At 40.9% G+C, this 18,745-nt stretch overlaps 1 pseudogene; it reads left to right on the forward strand.

Annotated features, from left to right (window-relative positions):
• Positions 1-2,874: 2,874 nt before the first annotated feature.
• Positions 2,875-15,172, forward strand: LOC147709031 (E3 ubiquitin-protein ligase RNF34 pseudogene; annotated as a pseudogene).
• Positions 15,173-18,745: the final 3,573 nt, after the last annotated feature.

Here is an 18,745-nt window from a genome sequence, read left to right on the forward strand (position 1 = left end):
TGGAAACACGCAACAACCGGTACTGGAGAAATTAGACACCTTACCCATATTTAACCTCAGCAAATCGAATTTATCGGAGGATACTATTTCTGTCTTATCAAAAGGGTTGACGTTTGCTCCGCATTCAGGTCTGAATAAATTTGACCTATTTAGAGATCTTCAGTCCTTCTTCCGTAAAATTAGGTTAAAATTCTTCTTTCAGGGCCAGGAAGAAATAACACAAGAAGCTAATTTATCTGGCTTAAAACCTAAATCTCTATTTACTCCCATGGCAGATAAACTTCCACCTCAGGTGGCTATATTTGAACAAGTGTTGGTTGACAAACTGACTAATATTACATCCCATGTACCCAAGACTCCATTTAACTTAAATCAAATGGAATACAAAGCCTTAAAACAAATTAAACTGATAAAAATCTAGTGGTAAAGGCATGTGATAAAGGTGGAGGAATTGTAGTATATGACACTGCGAACTACATAACAAAAATGGAAGAAATGCCACAAGGTTTAACTTACCCATTATCAGAGACACTACATCCCAAAAGTTGACTAAAATTAAGAAATTGACAGACAAGGCATTAAGAGATGGTGAAATTTGTAAAAAAGAACATGAGTATCTAAATGTAAAAAATCCCAAGTTAGCGAGTATCTATGGGATACCAAAAGTTCATAAAAATGCCCAAAATCCACCTTTGAGACCTATAGTCACGACTATAGGCTCTGTAACTGAACCTTTGGCCAAATATATAGATGCTATTCTTTGTCCACACATCTCACGCATACCAGGACATGTCAAAGATACTAGGCATATCATAAATCTAGTAGAAAATGTCAGTTTCTGTGCTACCTCACAGTTATTAGTGACAATTGACATAGAGGCCTTATATAGTAATATTCCAATCATGGGGGCCCTAGAGGCGGTCCATTGTTTCATGCATGAATACAACATAACATGTCCCTCAGTATTTATTCTTGAATGCCTAAAAATTGTTCTGTGTGATAATATATTTGAGTTCAACTGTAAATTATTTAAACAGCAACAGGGAGTAAGTATGGGAGCATCATGTGCACAAACCATTGCAAATATTTATATGTCCCAGTTTGAGAACCGTTTTGTTTTCAATGAAGTTGCACCGTTCTATGAATCAGTGACCAAATGGTCACGATACATAGACGATGTATTCTTCATTTGGAATGACAACATGGAAAACCTCCACCAATTTATTGAATGGATACATTTATGTCATGTAAATATCAAATTTACTTATCACATTGATGACAAGGTAGTGGAGTATTTAGATGTCATTATCAAACATCAGAATGGTATCTTCGTAGTGGACTTATACGTTAAGCCCACAGCGAGGAACACGTTACTGCACTATGAAAGCTTTCACCCACAGTCCAGAAAAATATTGTCCCTTTCGGGGAGTTCTTGCGTCTCCGACGCAACTGCACGAGTATTTGTGACTATGATGAAAAATCAATGATGATGAAAGCAAAATTCCTTACACGAGGATATCCGAAAAAAATAGTGCGCGACTAATACAAGCGGGCCCGTTTCTATGATTGGCAGCACCTTCTGCAACCTAATAATGACAAGAAAGATCCAGGTTTGGTTTTCATTACTAAACATTCAGTCCTAAATGAAAGAATTAGACAGACCGTATGCGCAAACTGCCATATACTTAATACGCCCAGAGAAACCCTGTTGCCTAAGCCCATGTTTGCGTATCGCGGAATAAATCTTTAAAAGATCATATTGTTAGATCTAAAATGACTCAAAAAATGATGTCTGTCCAACAAACGCTCACTAGCGCACAGCCAGTGTTAGGCACATATAAATGTCTGAATTATAAATCGTGTGATACAGCAATACAGGGCCCATCACTGGAATTTATTAATCAGACAATTAAACCGAAGGACTTGAACAATTGCAAAAGTACTAATGTTATATATTTGATCATTTGCCCTTGTCACAAAGGTTATGTAGGTCAAACAGGAAGGGCAATGAATGTCAGACTGACCGAACATCGTTCAGCCATTAGGACATGTAAAATGACAGCTCCCTTGGTCTGCCACTTTACAGAACTAAACCACGCACCAGAAGATATGACTTGGTATATTTTAGAACGGATACATCATAAAACAGGACTAGACCAAGAAAAAATGAGAAAGATGTGTGAAGTTTACTGGATATTTGTTCTGGGTACAGCAGTCAGTGGCCTGAATATGGAAATTCCATGGAACCAGGCAATAATTTAACCCATAGATGCTTCCCCCATTAGTCCGAGGGTATCTTAAATAAATATATGGCAAAATAGTAACCATGTAACACATTACAGCTATGTCCCTTCTTCATAGTAAAGCATTGTATAATCAATAATAGAACATAACAGGTAGTCAACAGTTGCCGTAATAAATTATTTAACACAAGCAATGAGGCTCCAAGATACACGATGTAACCCTTTTGGGCTCCTCACACTTATTTTTCATATAACCATACCATTTTTAGACACGTTGCGCTAGTGAACGAGAGGATATAACAATAGTCTTATTTTTACAGAAATATGAATTAGCACCTTGAGATATGCTCTCTCTGGCACATTCGAAGATACGAGGAAACAAAATAAACTGTACCAAATGTCTTAATTTAGACATAAAGAATACACGAGATAAGAAATCAATAGGGAAACTATGTTTCAGACTACTATGTATGCTCCTTCTTAAGATGGCGGAGCCATTAGTCTTATCTGCATTAAATCTTCACTAGGTATCAGGGCTCTAGAAGATATTGCGAGATTTCGATGTATGGCGCGAAAATGATCGTCTTTAAAAAGATCGACCAGATAAGAACGCCATCATTGAGGCGGGAACATGCTGGGAAATAACGGGACGCATTTTGCTGAGAATGAAGTAAGTAGGGAAGATCTTCTCTGGAACTGAAGTGGTTAGAATAGCCAGGACTTTTTACCGTCGTGGATTGACGTGCGTTTAAACTGTCGATCATGCACGCAATCAGTTCAGGTACTGCTTTAGTTTACACATAAGTGTCTCCATGGGTCAATTAAATCAAGGACATTGGATTAAAGCGGCATTTCCAGCACTATTAGAGTCACCCTTATAGGAGCGTGGGGCCTTATCTAGCGCACATTTAAGTAGCAGGCTACGGCGTAACCTGATAGGATACAGTACGTAATCAACATATAGTAATAAACTACAAGAATGCATTGCGGCGTAGTGTTTAGATCGAAGATAGGGAGCCCATAACGGGCGGGACCTCCTGAACTACTATAATTGCCCATGTAGGAGTCAGGGGCCTCGGATAAATAGATGTCAATATGGGACATACCTATGGGTACCATCGGGAGGATATACGCAGCTTTTCCGCTCCAAATAAAGAGTGTAAAGAAGAAGAGCGCACGTTTAAGACATCGCATTACAAAGAATTGGACAGAGTCTCTACAGCATGTGCATATTATATATTTTACAGGTGAAGGACACAACTTTAAAGTGGCACGCTTTGACCTTAGGACAGCAACACACCTTTGGATTGCTGGCCCTTGCTGCAGATACTAACAGGTATGATGCAAAATCAACATAGGGGTACAGGAAAGAGCTTAAATAATTAAGATGCCCCTGATAAACATTGCAATCTACCTTGTCTTGTAGATAAAATAATGGATCAAAAGCAACAGGGGATTTGAGATATCTGTTCCAACACGACATTTCTACCGTCACGTAGATGTATCTACATTAACAAATAATAGGTATGTATAGAGGAGGTTATGGAAAGAATTCAATCTTTATGGCATTTTAAATTGTCACATTTCAATAGGACCTTTTGTGCCTTACTTATTAGATCTTGGTATAGTTTTACCTTGTTTGTGGGCCTAGATGGAAGAAGACTGAGCATTGCACAAAGACATATCACGTCTGCATATCAGCCAATTTTTGGGTCCGGTGTTCCGTAATCTCAAACAGGTAATCTAATGTGAAGTAATAAATAGGTTAAACAATAGTGATGTTACCAACAAATAATTCTAGTCTCACACAGCAATGGGCTCACCAAATGCAGTAACCCAGATCCATGAATATAAAGTCTAGGAATTGATATTAATTTATAGAAGAGCCAAGTCTTGTGTTAAATAATAGGCAAAGATGAGAGAAGGACATACATAGCTCTCTAACCTGCGGGACCGGTTATAAATGGAAATAATTTCTCTATACTATATGTCTAGAAATTTAAAAACTCACAATAGGGGATACATGACAAGATCTAGGACATGGACAAAGGAAACATTAGTGGTTTAAAATCCCATATGAGTATATTAGATACTAGCTTGCAATTAAGTTGTGTAAGCTTGTTAAGCGGTAACAATAGGCTCTCCGGAAGTATGTACGATGCCAATTCAGATGTTCAATTGTAAATATATACAGTGTTAGAAATGTTTGTATATAGTGTACAAAAGAAGGAAATAGAATGAATAGGAAAATATGATTTGTGTTGGAATATATACTGTAAAATATTAGAAAATATGGTACTCTATCGCAAATATGAAAGGAAATGTAAATATAATGTGTAAATGTTTAGAATGTTGTTGTATAGTAATGAATGAGGAATAAGGATGTATTACCAATCATGAGAAAGTGACTATTCCCAGCCCTAATAGTGTGTTTATTGTCTTGTGGGATAATGAAGTACAAATAGTATAGATGTAAAAGATAGCAATCTATTAGACGCTGATAACTTGTAAAAAAGCAATGAATTAATTGACACAATTTCTCAATTTATAGTCATCACTTATAAGAAATATACAGAATTCCTGAGGAAGGCATTGCCGAAACTCGTTGAATGGAATTTTTTCTGTATACGGTCATGGACAACAGTATTGTATTCTATGAATTTTGTACTATAAATGAACCTGTATAAGTAATTTAAAAATTTGTATATAAACCAATTCATTGTATATATATGTTATAAAAGGAAGGAAGTGATTCCCTACTTAATGAAGAAAAAATAATAGAAGTGAAAAAGGAAAAAAAATAATTTAATAAAAAGAAAGTTGAATCAGAAGTAAAAGTGTCATTTGAATTAAATTAGATAAAGATATGCGTCTATATGATGTCTAAAAATATGCACAAAGCCCGGTGCTAATTTTGCGATTTTCAAAAACAGTTTTTCCTTGCCAGGGTTTATCCTTTAAGGCAGGGGCCCCTAATCTTTCTAAAACATAGTCCCCATTCACCATCTGCAATATTCAGGGTAAGCCTAGTGAGGAGGATCATTCACCCATCTTGCTGCAGCCCATTGGAATCAGCTACCCGTGGACCATCCTCACAAATGACTACCTTAGGTAGACTTGGGCCTTTCCGGGATAACTGTTTCCACCCCGAATGGCCTCTCCTCCAGTGATTCGCGAACACCATCAGTAGCTGTGATAGCGCCATGAAATCCCAGTGGAGATGAGTGCATGCACTTTAAAAATACTAGTAAATAAAATGAATAAATAAAAAATCTCACAAGTAGTCAGAGTCTCAAGAGTCCACTTTGACTCTACTTTAATGCCAACAGTGTTCCTGCGCTGCAGTGCTGATTAGCAAGCAAGTTTCCCTGGGGCAAATGGGCTAAAATCAGTCTTACCCACACCTGATGGCTTGTTCCTGTAGGCACTTGAAGCAGCAGCAGTGAGCTGCAATCAGCAGGCACATAGTTCCTCACACGTGGCAATGCCACCGAAGTGAGAGGAGGTTCTTTGCGGATTCTCCTTGTAAGGGTAAGTGTTCGATCCTACCCATGGTGAGGGGGGGTGGAGGGGAGTTTTAATTCCAAAGCAGGTCCCTCATCTCAGGTTTAACATCTTGTTGCTCCCATTGGCTCCCTCTGGCATACGTCGTCACAATATCTTGCCCGTACTTAACCTCCAACCCACTCAGCATAGTGAAGCCCTTAGTGGAAGCCTCTTCTGGCATACAGGGTCGCGGCTCACCACAGCTCATGGGCTACAGCCCTCAAAGCATGGCAATCTTCATGCGGAGGCCCTCCTGCCGTATGGGGTCATGGCTCCTCCCTACGCATTGGCTCTGACTCGATTGGCACAGTGATCCACACAGCTAAGTTCATGGCGGCCCATCTCTGTTATTTTAAATTAATCAAAAAATCATTTTTAAATCCTCAATATTCATAGGTTGCGCCCGAAAGTGGAAGATATAGTAAGGAAATGGTGAAGGGTAGTGAAATTTCGCCCATACTTAGTTTTTAGACAGAATTAACAATGATAAATGTGCAAATACATATTTGTATACATTTCTCAATGAATTTCGTAAACCTAAATGCACAGAAAGAATTCATCCTATGACTCAAGATTTTCCTAACAAACTGGCAAATCATTATATAACCAAAGCAGTCATGTTTGACTCCTATTTAAAACAAAGGAAACCAGCAGCTCCAACCTATTTCCAACACTCCCCTCCAGGAGTAGGCTATCCCACTCTCTGCATTCATTCAAACAACTATCACAAAATTAATTTATGGATCTGATCAAGGCAAGCAGACCAGCTGGCTTCCCTTCTGTCCTCTGGCTACTACAAATCTTAAAGAACATTGTTTTAACTACTTTTCCTGCCACACCAGTAAGAAAAATTATCTCTAATTCATTAACTATAGGAACCTCTCCATAAGACTTAAAAAAAACATACATACAACCATTATTATAGAAAACGAATTGGCCCTCGTAGCCCAGACAACTACAGACCAATTACAAATGGACCTTTCCTGGGCAAACTGATAGAAAGAGAAGCATTTGTCCAGATAGCCCAATTCATTGAAAATAACTCCATAATTTCTGTAGATAGATTCCTCAAAGGACTTGTACATATGTTCCCACCATCACCTTTCATTATGCTTCAGTGGGACCTCAATTTGGTTCTGACCTTTCTAATGTGCACTCCACTTAAACCTCTGCATAATTGCCCGATCCGGCTGCTTACTATCAAAACAGCCAATTTAGTGGCAATCACACCTGCCATGAGGGTAAGCGAATTGCGGGCTCAGTAATCCAGGCCTTCTTACCATACCATCTTCCCAGATAAGGTGGTGCTTCTGGTTCCCAGAAGGACATCAGTTAAGGCCTTGTTGAAAGGCACCAGGGGTTCCGAGGAGAAGACACCAGGCTGCAGGACCTCTATCAAGATATTTGTCTTGACCACAAAGGAAGGGAGCTGAAGGCCCTGGACCTCAGCTGCTCCTCGCACCACCAAAACGTATGATGTTCTCTAAACCATAGCCATGGTAGAGGGAGAAAGCTGGCCAGAATCTGGAGAGGTATCCAGTGCGATTGCCACAACCAATGTCTCAGACCAATCCATTTTATTTATTTATTTATTTATTTGCTTCTATAGTGCAGGACTCGACCCCCAGAGGGGTATATCCGCGCTTCGCATGCTGTAGGTAAGAGAATAGGGTCTTGGGTGCTGAATCGTTTGGGTGTCTAAGCTTCCCTAAAGAGGTAGGTTTTTAGTGCCTTCCTGAAGGAGAGAAGATTGGTGTTATGGCGCATGTCCAAAGGGAGTTTATTCCAGAGGGAAGGTCCTACATAAGAGAGGGCACGGCCACCTTGCCTTGCCTTTTTTATAAATGGAATTTTTAGTAGGAATTGGCTGTTGGAACGCAGAAGGCGTTCCGATTTGTAGATTTGAAATATCTGAGTCAGGTAATGGGGACCTGATCCAAAGAAACTTTTGTGGATGATGCAGCAAATTTTAAATTTGATTCGCTGGCGTACAGGTAGCCAGTGAAGCTCTTCCAGAAGGGGCCTAGATGGAGTTCTTGAAAGAACATTGAGAACCAGTCTGGCCGCAGTGTTTTGGGCCACTTGGAGTCGGTTGATTACATGTTCATTTGCTGAAATGAGGAGGCCATTGAAGTAATCCAAACGACTTATTACAAGCGCCTGGACTAAGGTCTTTCTGTAGCAATCTGATAGGTAGGGGAAAACCCTTCTCAGAAGACCGATTGTCCGAAAACAGGATCCAGTCACTAGATTCACATGCTCTTTTAGGACCAGGTTCTGGTCTAATCTGACTCCCAAGTTCTTAACTGATTGTTTTGGACTTGGAATAGGTCCCAATTCCAGAGGCCACCAGTCTGGTGACCACAGAAGATTTGCGTTCCCAAACAGCATGACTTCTGTCTTGCCCACGTTACACTGGAGGCAATTAGAAGCTATCCAGTGTGATACCGCTCTCATACCCTCAGCAAAGGAGTTCTTAATTTCTGGGGTTAAGGTCTGAAAGGGGAACAAGAGCTGGGCGTCGTCCGCATACGACACAGGGGTAAACCCATACTGTCTCACAATGTCAGCAAGGGGGGCCACATACACATTAAATAATGTGGGGCTTAGGCATGAGCCCTGCAGAACCCCCTTGGTGAGCTCCCTAGAGATGGAGGTATAGGAGCCAAAGCTGACGCTTTGTGAGCGGCCTGTGAGAAAGCTCTCCAGCCAGGACAGAGCTACGCCTTCGATCCCCACCTGCTGCAACCGGCCGAGAAGAATCTCATGAGACAGGGTGTCGAAGGCTGCAGACAGGTTTAACAGCACCAGAATCATGGAGCCTCCTCTATCCTGTGTCATTTTGATGTTGTCTGACACGGAGAGGAGTGCAGATTCGGTGCTGTAGTTGGGTCTGAACCCTGATTGAGAATAGTCAAGACCCCCTGTAGCCTCAACAAACCGTGATACATGAGTGTTTGCATGTTTTTTGGCCAGTTTGCTTAAGAATGGTAGTAGGGAGATGGGGCGCAAGTTGGATATTTCTGACCAAGGCAAGGCCGTGTTTTTACGGATGGGGTTTACTACCGCCTTTTTCCAGTCTTGGGGGATTTGTCCCTCTTTGAGATATAAATTGATGATCGTCTGTATCATGGGACACAGAAGATTGCTTATTAAGGCCGTTGTTTTTGCTGGAATGAGATCTTATGGGGAGCCGGTTTTAATGCTACTGATCAAGGATAGGATTTCTGTTTGACTGGTTTCAGGGAACTCAGTTAACTTAGGTTGGGTATTATCAGAGGGCCTCAGAGTATTTTTAGTGTTAGTCCCAAAGTTTTTAGCCATTGTGATCTTTTGATAGATGGTGTCAATTTTTCCCTCAAAGAAGAGGGAAATATCATTACATAATGTTTGGGTAAATTCATTAGGACTCTCTCAAGCCAAGGGCTTTACAAAGGTCTGTAAGATCCTGAACAGCTCTCTGGAGGAGTTCCCTGCTTCTGCTAGCTGTGATGTTAAGCTGTTCTTTTTGGCTAGCCTAATATTTTTATTGTAGGAGCTTAGAGCTTCTGAGTGATTTTTCCGGCTCTCTTCCGTATGTGTCTTTCTCCATACATTTTCTAATTTCCTACAGCCTTGCTTTTCAATCCTCAGTTGTTTAGTATACCATGTCTCCTGTTTCGATATGGGATATTGTTTTTTAAGCTTCAATGGGGCGATGAGGTCAACAGCTTCTTTAAGGGTTTTGTTATATTTGAAAAGAGCTGATTCCGCATTATCTATTGCTTTGATAAGTGGCTCCTTCCATACCTTCTGGATTTCCTCTAATGTGACCTTGTGCCATTGTCATATGGGAGGAGCAGATTGTTTTTTAATTGGTTTTGTTAATCCGAGAAGAGTGAATTCAACAAGACAGTGGTCTGACCAGTTAACTCAAGTAGGGGGTCGACTACATAGCTTAGGGCCATTAGAAAAAATCAAATCTAAGGTATGGCCTCCTATATGAGTGGGACCATTGTTTTGTAACTGGAATCCTAGTAAGGAGAGGTCTGCAAGTAGGGACATGGTTTCAGGGTGATCGGGAATGTCAACATGAAAGTTAAAATCACCTACTAACAAAAAGTTTTCTTTGGCTTTTAGGTGTTGTGCTAGTAGTTCTGTTAGAGATAGAGTAAAGTCCTTACTAGGCCCAGGTGGGCGATAGATCAAAGCTCCTTTCCAGTTTTGTAGGAGCCTGACTCTATCTTGAAAATCATAATTTCCATCGCTGGACTACAACTTTGCTCAATTATGGTAACTTTCAAATCTTCTTTGTATAGTATAGCTAATCCGCCTCCAGTTATCGTAGGGCGGTCAAGCCTGAGAAATTTGTATCCTTCAGGAATTCCCAAAGCTATAGCTGGGGTGGAATGCGGTTTTAACCATGTTTCTGTTAAAAAGCATATTTCGGGACTAGTAGTATGTATAAGGTCCCAAATCTCCAGATGATGTTTGGGTAATGAGCGTACATTAAGAAGGAAACTTTTCCAGCCCTTAGATATTGGTATTTCTTTAACCACATGTCCGATAGAGATAGCAGTATGGGTTGCTTGGAATCTGCAAAGTATGCACGAAAAGGGACCCTCCAAACATGGCCATTGGTCACGGACACAGCCCCCTTCCTTCAGAGGACGAAGATTGTGCAACGTTTGGGAAGAGTACCTTAGTCTAGGGACTTTCATGGTGTCCATTATGAATCACTAATTAAAGAGAGGGACCCCAGACACCAAAGGGGTAGGGTTCCGAAAGAAAATACGTCACAAAATAACGTCCCCTTTGGACAGATTCTAAGCAGACAAAAAACTTGCAACTTTAACACACATTAGTCAGTTCACACTTTCTACTTCGAGCAGCAATCAAAGTGATGTAAAAATAGTCAAAAATCATACAAAGGTACACAATTTATTAAAAAATTTCACAACACAAAGGATAAATAATATATCCTAATATAGTACATGCAAATAATAATCATAGAGTGGGAACAAAACAACACATTTGTTTAAAAATTATGATGGGATACTATAAGCTAACTTATGTAAATCATCCTCCAATCTAGTATAAATATCTTTAGTTTGGAGACGTTGTATAGTCCAATGATTTTAGTGTATCCCAATACACAAGAGCATCAACGCGTTTCGGTTTTGGCCACTTGATTTACAAGTCAACACCTTCATCAGGATAAAATTATAAACGTTTATAATTTTATCCTGATGAAGGTGTTGACTTGTTTTGTTCCCACTCTGACATATTGTCCATTATGAATCAGCCAGAGAGTATGGCCCCTAGCCCCATCCTGGCGTGGATGGGCGCAGACGGGCAACTCTTTGGCTACTCTTCGGCGTAGCTTCGGCTCCCTCGCGCGCGACCGCTGCGCGCTCGGGAGGGGGCGAGGGCTAAATAGCCCAGAGAAGTCCAGGCCCCAACCCTACTCTTTACAATTGTCTTATCAGCTCCTTCTCCTTCCTGTTATGTGTCCAGTCCCCTTTCTTGAAACATCTCACTGAATCGAAGAGCACCCTTTAAAGTACACAGGGCAAGCCTGGCTCTCCCTTCTGCAGTGTGTGTCCCGCCCAGCTTACAGTAATGCAGCAATGCACAAATCTGTCTGGGGATTTCTCTACCTCCTCTCCATGATTCACCATGCCGGGCTGTGTCTCTTAAAATGGAACCCAGAGCCCTACATGTCTGATACCATCCAAAGGTACAGATACATCCAGTGCACATACACAGACTACACACACTGAACAACAATGCATCCTACATGTACTGTACCACTCAAGGTACATATACATTTTACTATGCACGCAATGCACAGCACTACATCCTCCATGTATTGTGCCAATTTTAGGCACACATACATCCAGCACATGCATTCACCATGCACACTCTGCACAGTATTGAAATATATCTGTCTTGTAACCTTCTCAGTCACATATACACCCAGCGCAGATGCCCCAATCATGCGCTGGTCCGCACTACACACCAACCGGTGTAGTCCAAGGGTGAGTTAAGCACACAGCAGTGGAACTTAAAAATGGGTGAGTCTGTAGGCCTCACTTCAGTGACACAGTTTAAAAAGAACCTGTTCACTCCTACTGATAGCTACACAGAAAGCTGCCACCACCATACTGGGGCTGCTTAACTCCTGGTGAATTTTGCAAAAACCACAGTTGATGGACCGGGAATAAGCTTCCGAGGACCGGTTTCTGGCATTCCAGCCGTCTTCAGCTCGGCTTGCTTGAATCCAGTGGTGTGGAGAGCATGGGACTCACGTCTGAGCATACCCATCCCACTCGGGGTGACAATTGCAAAAAACACAGTTGATGGACAGAATGCAGAACAATGTCATACATTCACCCCAGTACAGAGATCTGGGCCTAAATCCATCGTTTTTTTGCACTCCACACCACCCCAGTTCAGACAAGAACTGGGGTGAAAGCATTAGCCTTTAACTGCTATCAGGGTAGTACTTTGGGCGCCCCTCCTGGTCCAACAAACGGCAATGTATGAGACAGGCCTATATCACGGCGCACATGCATGATCCTCATTTGCCCATAACAACAAAATCAGCATTAAGAACCCAGACATCAGGGCAGTTGGGCACTCAGAGCAGGGGTGTCCTGTAGTTCCTATAGTACCCATGCAGGACCTGCGCATTTGGATAACAAACTGTGAGGTTGGTGGCAGACTGGTTCTGTGCACCCCCACCAAGAATATTAGCCTGTTTGCATTAGCTAGCTCACAGTGCCACTTGTGTCTCCTCTTATCGGGGAGAGAATAGTTTCTGGCAACCTTAGACCATGACAACCTTGATCCCTGCTTACTTAGTTTGTCTCAGAGATACACAGAATAAACAGTCTGGGCGTTTCAATAAGGATTTATTGAACAGTTGTTATTGTTGTGTAGAATATATTTGCTGCAACAACCATTAGACAGTAGCAGAGATATATGATTAGCAGTACAGTGAATATAAAAGGATAGTACAGTTCTACCATCTTGCAATAAGCATGAATAAATACATGAATATAACATGTAGGATAAAAGTGTGCGTACTGCTACGATGCCTGTCTGGCTGTCCTTAAGTGTACCTAGCATGTAAGTAGGTGTGAAGCCAAGATCCCTCTAGGATTTAGTCGAACCCCTTTACCTGAAGAGTGAGAATGAAGGAGCCCGTCCTGGTCTTGAGTTGGACACCCCACGAGGTATGTTTAGATCACTGTCAGCTGGAGCGTCTGCATGCAGGCGCATCTCAGGTCAGTGTGTCGGCCTGGAAGTCTCGGTTCCCTCTATCAACCCTACCAAGATCTGCTTTATTTACACAAAATGTATCTAGGGTTTCTTTGTCCCTTGTCTCATGTATTAGCCATTGTTGGATCTGAGGATGACGTATGGGATGAACCTTGTACGTGGTGTCGCCCCTGCCTGGTTTCCAAGAACCCTCATTAATATTTATTCCTGCTTTGTGAGTCCATTGATGAAGTTATAGGGCGCTATTGTTCAGGAGAAACCCTCCTTCTGCACCCAGGACTAGAACTAGGTAAAGGTTCAATCTTAAAACTTGTTACTGTGTACTATGAGGGAGGTAATGTAGGTGAAGGTGTATGATATTACCCGCGCCTATATTAGGGTACCTATATGAAATATAACAGGGATGCATGTCCATTACCATGTGGAGGATGTTACTGACCCCACAATATGGGTACTTTATTGTAAAGCAAAGATAACAATCAGGAAAAGTGTTAAACAATAGTTTTTGTACTGAAAGGTCCCGCCCTTCCATTAGAAAAATTTTCTTTACAGAATGCACACACTCTTGCACTACATGCAAGGATGTGTGTGTTGGCGCATGGCCGTGCAGGGAAGGAGGAAAAACGATGCCACATCTAAGGAGATGTGTTCTGCTTTTTCACTCACCATAGCGTAGCACCTTTAATATATAAATAATGTTTTAAAATTGTTAAAGTATTTATCTTCTTTTTTTCTAATTTTATTTCCTATTGTTTTTAATATAGTAGTACTAGAAATATGTTTATTTTGGTTACTTGATCCATAAAACAACAATAAAACATACATGCGGTTTAACCAGTCATCAGCTGGAATACCATATATGAGATAAATACAGCACATGAGTAAGCTTTTATATGTTAAAACCTTTATGAAAATGGTCGGGGGCGGGACCCCGTGGTCCCGGCAGTTGACCGTGCGAATAGAATACTTAAGCTGACAACCAGCGACTCGGGCTGCGTCAGCCTAGGACCGGAACATAAATAGGTTAGAATGCTGGGTGACTCCTTTAATTGAACATTTATGCTGTGAATGCAAGAAGGAATTTTGCTCTGTCTGCTCAGTCTTGCAAGAAAACCTCAGAAGATGTGCCACCTGCCATTTACTGCAAGAAACTGCATTTCAGCGGCCTCAGTTAATGCGGCTAAAAGTCAAAGATCTGCGCCAGTATCTAATCTGCGGAACATACCAACAGAGAGCTGCAGAGAAAAAGCAGACTTGGTGGACCTTGTACTCAGCCATCACAGATCGGGTCCACCAGACCCAATGGACACCAGTAGCATCCATTCTTCAAGATCACAGACTACAATTTTTTTTACACACTCCTTTTTTTCAAACCATACAACTTCCACACCGTCACCAACATCATCTCAGGGAGAACTCTTTAACCGGGGTGAAGGTTCAGGAAATGGAGCATATCCCGAGGGAAGACGTGAAACGTCCTTAATCACTGATGTAGAAGAAAGTCAAGTACAGCAGGATATAGGTGAGACGACCTCAATCGCTGAAGCAGGGGAAAGCCATGAAACACAGACAATGGCACTATCAAGAAAGAGGGCAAGAGCTTTGCTGTCCGATTTATCAGCTCTTGAAGATATTGAAGGGCTGACTATCCACCAACTTAAAGAAATCCTGGCTCGTAATTTTGTAAATTATTCTGGATGTTGCGAGAAATGGGAGCTAGTGGAGAAAGTAAACCGACTGTACAGGGAGAATGAAGAAAATCGTAAGTCGTTGGAAAGCCTAGATAATAACATGCTCCCAGCTGGCGAAAAGCTGCAGCTGACAAATAGTGATGATAACCTGTGCAGAATCTGCATGGATGGAGTCATTGATTGCGTCCTTCTGGAATGTGGGCATATGGTCACCTGCACCAAGTTCGGAAAGCGAATGAGTGAATGCCCCATCTGCAGGCAGTATGTTGTACGCGCTGTGCATGTGTTTAAGTCATAGGAAAAAAGACCAAAAAACAAAGCGGACCTGTTTTGCCACAGCTTGTGACTTGAATTTGAAGTATTTTAAGAAAGACGAGGATTGGATCACTATTAGAACCACATGGATTGTATGATAGAGCTTTTAATTTCAATAGACAATGTAAAGCGTGGCATATCTATCGATAGAACATATTTTTCCATATCGTTGGGAAAACCCTAGTCTCTATCAATTTGCATTTAAGGGCCTCAAACTGTAGAATACATTGATAATGTGTATACTGTTTTGGAAAAGAAAAGCCTTGCAAGAAAATGTACAGTATAATACGCTTTCAAAGTCAATCTGTTTACAGGCAGGTTTAAATTGCAGTGTCTCCACTGATGCAGGATTATGTTCTGTTAAAGAGGAGCATGACGGAAGCTGTATCTGGCGTCCCCAATGAGCTCTTGCCATGCATCTTGTTCAATATTTTGTCTTTACATTGTTCTCCTTTGTTAATTTGTGTAATTTGTTTTGCTCCTATTTGAGTAAATGTTATCTGTTCAAAATCGAAATTCATTATTTGTTCCTCTCATAAGGCCTCCAAGATATGCCCATATTCGGAAAAGAATCAGTCCCATATGTGGCGGTAAAATATGGAGTGGACCGCCAATTATTTTCTTTAATAACAGTTTGCCTTAATATTTTAGAAAAGCAAAATCGGATTCATTAAAATTATTAACTTTCACAGTGAAAAAAACCTTTATGAAATGCATTAGTGCAATTCATGCAGTTCGATGCGCAGCAAAAGGAACGTGAATCTGTAAATATCAATGATCTATCTGAAAAATATTACTATTGATTAAATCCATATCAAAACAAGAAGCAGTACTTAGGAGCCTCATATCAATCTACAGATGAGCCAGGCAGCATGGAGAAATTTGGCAGCAGCAATAACAACTCCTTCACTTTTATCAGTACATAACATTTTCAACATATTTTTTAAAACCCAGGAGCTGATACGCTGGTTTAAACCACTTCCCACGTGGGTATATGTAAGTGATGCAGTGTTTCAAGCTCTGATTTACAAGACTGCCACCAGCTGTTGCTCCAGCTCATTCCACCACATTTTACACATAAACTATGTAAAGGTAAAATGCCATATCTAAATTTGAGATAAAGCTGCTAGGCTAAAAGTCCAGGGATCATATCAAGAAATGGTGCATATGCAGGAATTATTTTATGACTAAAAAGGTCTGCCTGATTTGGCTCTTTTTAATTCCTCCTCCCACATGTATGCCTTATGTATTTTGAATATATTCATTTACTTTTATTTTATAAGTTAATATTTACATTTAATTTAATATAAAGCTATACATAAAAAAATCAATATTCATGCCTGTTTTTGACAATATTCTTGTCAAATATATTTTTGTCTCAATATTTTTGAAGTTTACGTACAAAGAATATCAACACGATATTTGGCATCCGATATTGTTTTCACAATATTTGTGCATTGCAATATTTTTGTTCTTGATATTTTGTCATGCAAACATCAAACCATCTGGTTCTACAGTGTTCATAAATCTTTGGGGGTTTTAGGATGAGCCTGGGCAGCACATGTGGTGCTCTGGGAGGCATGCTGTGTAGGGACTTGAAGCTCTGCCCATACTACGCCCATATTTTTCAATGGCTTGTGTCATTTTCCACAGTAAACTGTGGCTGTTCCTTGGTCAATAGGCTTAGTAGTCCCTCCATGTCTAATTTTGTAACCTCCCATGGTGACACCCCCTGTTAAGAGTGTTGTTAATTACAGCCTCTTAGCTCTATTTTCTCAAATAGCTTTGTACTGCCTGCTGTGGCAAACAGGACAAGCTCTCTCCTAACGATTTAAAAAAAATGTTATAGCACAAACACATTTGAAATACAATAGGTCTCGCATTTGCGAGAGTTTAAGCTATTGGCATTGTAAATGACAATGCCTTTTATTTATCTGGTTGAAAAGCACATAAATAAAAGGCATTACCATTTACAATACCAATTGCTCAAACTCTCGCAAATGCGAGACAAATTGCATTGCAAATGCTTGTTTCTATAGCTGTGCACTAAAGGCTCGAAATACTACACAACAAAATACAATGGAAATACTTTACGGTAACATTTAAAGACACACAATTACAATTATAGTTATAAAACAAGCAGAAAATTGGAAGACCACCATTTTGGTTAAGCCGAACAAACAATACCTGATTAAAATGTAAAGTTTTGCACATTTAATTTTAACAAAAGGTGTCTTTTGGATGTAACCCTACTGCAAAGCCATCAACACATTCAAACATTATCCAAGCTATTTAATATTTAAACAAAGATGTATTTTTAAACACATGTTGAACATGCGTCTGCAAGATTTTTCTATTCGTACCACAAACATAAGAAAACAGAAGTTGAGAAAAGTGCTTCTTGTACTGGTACGTCCATTTGGGTTTGCGGTCTTGAATTTTAATATTAACGGCATCGAAAACAATACCTTTTCTCTGACTATTGTGTCCTACTCCTGTATTAGGTGTGAATTTGTCCTGAAAGTCCAAGCTGGTTTCCAAAAGCATTAGCTAGCTTTGTCTGGAGTTATGTCATTACGACGCGGTATTTACACCGCGCTACCATTACAACGCAGTTATCACAACTCAAGTCGTTACAACGGCTTGCGCTGTAGGCGCTGGATTTAGGAATAGTAGAATTTACTATTCCAACTCCAGCCTACGTAACAGTAGGGAAGGTGTAAATGTAAATGTAAATGTATTGGCATTTATATAGCGCACTACTTACCCGTAGGGTCCCAAGGCGCTTCGACCGCTGCGAAACCCTTCCTGGCTTCCCTGAGAGATGGTCCCTTAATGGGTATCTCCAGGGTGAGACCAGGCATCCCCGGCGGTCTGGTGGGGCCGTTAGTGAAGATGAGGCAAGCTAATGCCCAGAGTTGCCGAGTGTGATCGCTGATCAGAGTGGGCACCGAGGCGAGAGAATTATCGAGTCCGCTGACCCTGGTCCAGAAACCTGCCGCGCCGGGAATCGAACCCTGGTCCCGGGCCGTCCTCTGCTCTCGGGTCTGCCGCCTCTAACCAGTGAGCCACACTACTTCAGGTAGTTGGAATAGTAAATTATACCTTCCTTAGTTTAAAGCGACATCCAGCACAAGTCGTTGTAACAACTTGCGTTGTGATGGCTGCGTCGTAATGGTAGCGCAGTGTAAAGCCCACGTTGTAATGGCTGTCTCCCCTTTGTCTTATGCCAGACTTGGGTGTGTCTTTCTTATACCTTACCGAGAATGCTAATACCAATTGTAATAAGTGGTCCTACCCCCAGATGCATCAAGAACCCATTTTGCTATTCCTTAATAGCGAAAAATAACGATTCGCTAATAAGGAATAGCAAAATGCAATGCATGAAGAAATCACAAAAAAATAGCGATTTCTTAAAATTCCTTAATTGCGAGTCGCAATTAAGGAATACCTCCCCATTCATTCCTATGGGCCTAGAGGGCTATAGGAATGAATGAGAAGATATTCACAATTTGCGAATCGCAATTAGCGATTCGCAAATTGAGTCTGCGATTTCAAGGGTGCAGGGGTGTCCAAAGGACACCCTGTTGCACCCCCTGAAATTGATCTGTGCACATATGTCGCGCACACACATGCCCTTAGGGCATGTGTGTGCGCAACATGAAACTTTGAAAAATGCACTTT

The sequence above is a fragment of the Lissotriton vulgaris genome, chromosome 6 (genome assembly GCF_964263255.1).
Source record: "Lissotriton vulgaris chromosome 6, aLisVul1.2, whole genome shotgun sequence".
NCBI lineage: Eukaryota > Metazoa > Chordata > Amphibia > Caudata > Salamandridae > Lissotriton > Lissotriton vulgaris.